Genomic DNA, 5,677 nt, shown 5'->3' on the forward strand with positions numbered 1-5,677 from the left:
GTTCTGTGGACGATAAACCAGGTGCAGACTTCCATCTGTGTCACCACTGATGAGGAAATACAGCGAATGCTGGACGGAGCAGTGAGTGACAACAACCCCGCCCACATTTAAGAGGACTGTCTGAACAGACCGAGGGTCTAGGTACCATGTCTGAAGGGTTACTGTTGGTAACCCCCATGAGCATGTTACAGTCCTGGAGGATTATTAATGTGCACCTCCTCCTGTACTGCCTTAATATGCACATTCAGCACATCCAATGCATCAAAACATTGTTTTCTAGTTGGACCCGCGCCTCGTTTTCAAACTGTATGGTTTGACTAAAATGAACAATGACAGCAATATAGTCCACGATGAGCAGCGCTAAAATCAACCTGCGTAGTTGTCCCTCCATTGTGACATTAGAAAGTGTCACTTTTATCTTGTGATGCCTCACTGTCCTCCATTATGGCAGAAACGTGCCCCCTTTTTATTGTTTTAAGTAATCAGCTCTATTGATGCTTTTATTGACACTGACAGTATTAAAACTTCTCTCAGTGTGAATCAGTTTATTTTCACTCTGATCAGAAAACAGTCGTCCGCCCTCCCTGCAGCCTGCAGCGGGACACATTTGGCCCACAGGTTGTAAGCTGAGTATCACTGCTGCAGACCGCTGGGAGCAGGAAGTGGAGCTATGTGACTGGATGATGGCTTATTTTAGGACTCGTCTTGTGGATGGCGTCCTGTAACACTGACACACACTCCATCACATTATTATGTCTGAATATAACAGACTGATGATGTCAGCGGTCACATGATCAGTGTCTGTCTGAGGCTCCGAAACCTTCAGCACATTTACACACAGTTTAATTAGAATACAGCTGCTGTGGTGTGTTGCCCCCTGCTGGACACACCTCAGCACTTCAGTCACATGTTCTCACATTAAACACAGTGCTGACAGGTAGACAGTTCTGGGTCTGCCCTGGAGCCTCCTACCAGTTGGAGGTGCCCAGAACACCTCTAACAGGAGGCGCCCAGGAGGATCCTGATCAGATGTTGAACCTCCTCAGCTGACCCCTTTCAACACGAAGGAGAAGCGGCTCTACTCCGACCTCTTCCTTCAGATGTCGGACTCCTCCCCCATCTCTAAGGCTGAGCCCAGACATCCTACTGAGGAAACTCATTTCAGATGCTTGTATCTATGATGTCATTTTCTCAGTCACTACCGAGAGCTTATGACCATAGGTGAGGGTTGGGACGTAGATGGACCAGTAAATCAAACCCTGAGAGATTTGAACTCCTTCTCTTGGGGCAGTAACTCTTTCCCAACCAGAGGGAACAGTCCACCATTCTCCAGCAGAGAACCATGACCTCAGACTGGGAGGAGCTGACTCTGCAGACCGCCCCAGGTCATGCTGGAGGTCACGGTGAGATGAAGCCAACAGAACCACATCATCTACAAACAACAGAGACCGGACCCCTACCTCCCCTCGGCTGCACCTTCAGATCCTGTCCATGAACAACACAAACAGGATCAGAGACAAGGGACAGCCCTGGCGAAGGACCGACACCCACTGAGAACATGTCTGACTTTGTGCCGAGTGTACGGATGCAGCTCTCACTTTGGTTTTATGGGGACTGGATGGCTCGTAACAACGACCCCAGTGCCCTGTATTCCCACAGTCCCCCCACAGGACTTGTAAACTTTCTCCAAGTCCACAGAACACATGTAGACTAGACGGACAAACTCCAACGACCCCTCCAGCAGCCCTGCGAGGGTAAAGAGCTGCTCCACTGTTCCACGACCAGGACGGGCTCCGCACGGCTCCTCCTGAACCTGAGCTTCAACAGTCGGAGAGTCTCTCCAGGAGGAAACTCTCCTACAGAGTCGGAGCAGTGTGATATCTGGATGATCAGAGCACACCCTCTGAGAACCTCCACCTCCGTCTGCTGCTCCACAGGTACCACACCCGAACGTCCACACGACACGGATAAAACAAACAAAAATTATGATAATATAAAAATAGAAAATAAATGTTATTAGTCCTGAATTTATAACTTTACTTCAGTAAAAGTACAAAAGTAGAATCATCCAAATATATTTAAAGTACTGAAAGTAATTATTATTATTATTAGTTTTATGTTGCAGCTCATTTTAATAGCTGTATCTGCAGCTGGTCAGTTTATAAATAAACATCATCGTTGATTATTGATCATATTTTGTATCAGTAATCTGAATCTGTTCAAACTTAAGCTGAAGATCAAACCTGCTGCTACCACCTGTGCCTCCGCCTCCTCCTCCTCCTTATTATCCTGTGGCTCCCCCTGCAGGAGGAGCAGTGTGGGTGCAGCCATCCTGCAGTAACACGCAGTGACCTGCAGGTGGAGCTGCTGCTTCACAAGTTAAACATCAGGGACTGAATCTGTCTGAACACTGAGGACCACTGTCGCCTTAAAAAACACCTTAACTTGTAAAAATCCTCAATCTTTTAATTTTAAAAACCCTTAAACCCCTCCCCTTTAATGTTTGTCTTTAATGTTCAGAGTGGGTTTGTGAGGACACAGAGGACACAGAGGACGTGTGGACCTGACAGCTGAATGTCCTCTATGAGGACACAGGGTGAATCTGTCCCTTCTGTCAGATTCATATTAAACATCATCGACATGTGATGAATGAAAAATAATTCTTGGAGTTTCCCAGAAATTCTCCTGAGCCGCCGCCGCCGCCGCCGCTCAGGCGCTGCAGGAAGAGAGAACAAAACACATCTGCAGTGGACATGACATCATCACTCCGTCCACCCACACACACTTTGATCCTCTGATCTGGTGAGGGCTGCTGGAGCTCGGGTCGTCAACATGACCGAAACTCCAACATGATTTAATCTATAATGAGTCGGGTCAAAAACACCCCAACATGTCCCCACAGACACTCTATAACTGTCCAAATATCCCAGAATCTAAAATATGTCCGCATGTCTCCACATGTCCTCACAGACACTTTCTGTTGTCCAAAATCTGAAACATGTCCAAATGTCTTAATGTGTCGTCACTTTCCAAACTGTCAGCAAAATAAATGTCTCCAAAAACATCTACTTTCTGTAAAATGTCCCCACTCTCTAAATGTGTCTCATCATCACTTTCACTTCTCATTTTCTAAAAGTGAATTGGTCCCCCAAAGGACGGACATACTTTGAGATCAGTGGACACAAACACTGCACTTTCCCAGTGGACAACACTGCACCATTTGGACTGTTTACTGAAGTGTTTCCTGCATGAGGTCACTCAGCAGAGAATGAGAGGAGACCCTGACTGCAGCAGCACTGATGGACAGAGTTCACAACACGAGTCCATCAGGTGAAGGACAGGTTGAGGGATAGGGTGAGGACAGGCGGAGGACAGGTTGGAGGACAGGTGGAGGACAGGTGGAGGACAGGCGGAGGACAGGTTGGAGGACAGGTGGAGGACAGGCGGAGGACAGGTGGAGGATAGGTGACTCTGAACATCTGTTCTAAACGGTGTTAAAGAGACATTTGTCTTCAGATTCTGTCCTGATTCAGTACGTCAACATCAGGAGGACAAGTTAGTTTTGTCAGTTGTCCCCCGTCAGGACAGATACACGGTGTACTATCCGTCCCTCTGTCTCAGTGTTCAGTGACAGTTTGTTGTGTAACTCGATGTGTCCCAACAGGTCTGAGTGTGTGTGAGTGTTTTCAGTTTGTGTGTTAATTAGTCATGTACAAAATGTTCTTTCAGGTCGTGTCTTCGTCTCTTCACACAGCTGGAAACTTACTGAGGACGTGCGTGACTGCAGGACACGTCTGAGGGACTCGTACCTGAGTCTAAGCTCAGGTGCCTCCTGTTTGTCTCTGAGACGCTGGTTGCAGTCCAGCTGAGGTCAGGACATCTGATTGGACGAGGACACAGTGAACTGAGAGCTCAGAGACAGGAGACATGTCCTCAGAGACATCCATGACTCTGAGACTAAAACAGTCTGAAACCAGGACTCTTTTTAAACCTGCCTAAACTCATGGTCGTGTCTCGACGTGTCCCCGTCCACGTGGACGACTCTGAGAGAGTTCAGGTTTCTGTTCCACATATTTGTAGAGTTCAAACAACTCAGAGATGAGACGAGTCCCTGCAGGTCCAGGATCAGGCCCTTTTTCTGCAGGTCCAGGATCAGACCCTGTTTCTGCAGGTCCAGGATCAGACCCTGTCCCTGCAGGTCCAGGATCAGACCCTGATCAGATTCAGTGTAATCATCAGACTGTGTTTTCACAGATTGGACCAATGAGCTTCGTGCTGACGGATGCAGACAGGAAGTCAGATGGAAACATGAGGTTTCACTTCTTTTTTTTATTATGATTAGAAACAACGGAAAATAGTGGTCAGATGTTCACTTCCTGTTTCAGACTGACCACTTCCTTTCAATGTTCATGTGATGATTGGTGATGATGTATGGTTTCTGATCTGAGCAGAGGGGGCGGGGCTCTGCAGAGTTTTCCCGTCTGTCAGTCACATGTTGGAGCTGCTGCCTGATGAACTTTATCCCAGAAGTGTTGCCGTGTCTGCGCCCTGACTCACTTTCTTCCTGAGGATTTCCTCATCATCATCATCATTTTCGTGACTGTTTCATCTCCTCGTCTTTGTTCTCCGATCTCAGTTTGGGAATTCTGTCTAATCTTTTTCTGGGGAATTCTTCTGTTGATTTTATTTTTACTCCTACTACTGACTGTGGGTCTGTGCTGCTGTCTCAGGTCAGGATGAGTCAGGTTGAGCTGCAGTGGGGGCTGCTGGGAGATAAATACCTGACAGGTGACTCACCTGTAAAACGATTCTTACTACTACTACTAATAATAATATTGTAACTGAGATGTCTTAAGTTTTATAATCAGACAGAACTGAATTATAAATAATAAAACAGTTGCCACCAGTCAGAATGTCATCTTTAATATGACGGACACATCGAAAATTACGTTTGTTATTTTAGTGAAACACAAATGTTCATTTCTGAAATGAGAAATTATATTTTCTCTTTTTCAACATGAGTAAATGTAACAGTAGATTTCTGTGATTTTCATTCTGAGAGGTGAAAAATAAATTATTAAATATCAAATTAATGATATCTGTGATGTCATCAGGTCATTTCGACAAGTGAAAACAGATTTTAACATAAAGACTGTTTAACAGAGAAATTAATTTAACACTGTCACCAGGAAAGATCACTGAGTCATCAGCGTGTGTGTGTGTTGAGTCATCAAAGGTGTAGTAAATGTCAACATCTCAGAAAGTTCAGATGTGAAGTTAAGGAACGTTCTGTCAGTCATTCAGTTGATTCATTCTTACATCACTCATTCACACTGTCAATCACTCTGCCCACACATCAGACTGTTCCACTCTCAGTAGCCACTTTATTAGGTACACCTGTTCAACTGCTTATTAATGCAAATAGCTAATCAGCCAATCAGGTGTCAGCAGGTCATTAACATTTAGTCATGTAGACATGGTGAAGAGGAGCTGCTGAAGTACATTTAGTCATGTAGACATGGTGAAGAGGAGCTGCTGAAGTTAAAACTGAGCATCAGAATGATGAAGAAAGGTGATTTAAGTGACTTTGAACGTGGCATGGTTGTTGGTGCCAGACGGGCTGGTCTGAGTGTTTACTGGGATTTTCAGCACAGCCATCTCTAGGGTTTACAGAGGA

This window comes from Epinephelus moara, chromosome 13, assembly GCF_006386435.1.
Source record: "Epinephelus moara isolate mb chromosome 13, YSFRI_EMoa_1.0, whole genome shotgun sequence".
In the NCBI taxonomy this organism is placed as follows: Eukaryota; Metazoa; Chordata; class Actinopteri; order Perciformes; family Serranidae; genus Epinephelus; species Epinephelus moara.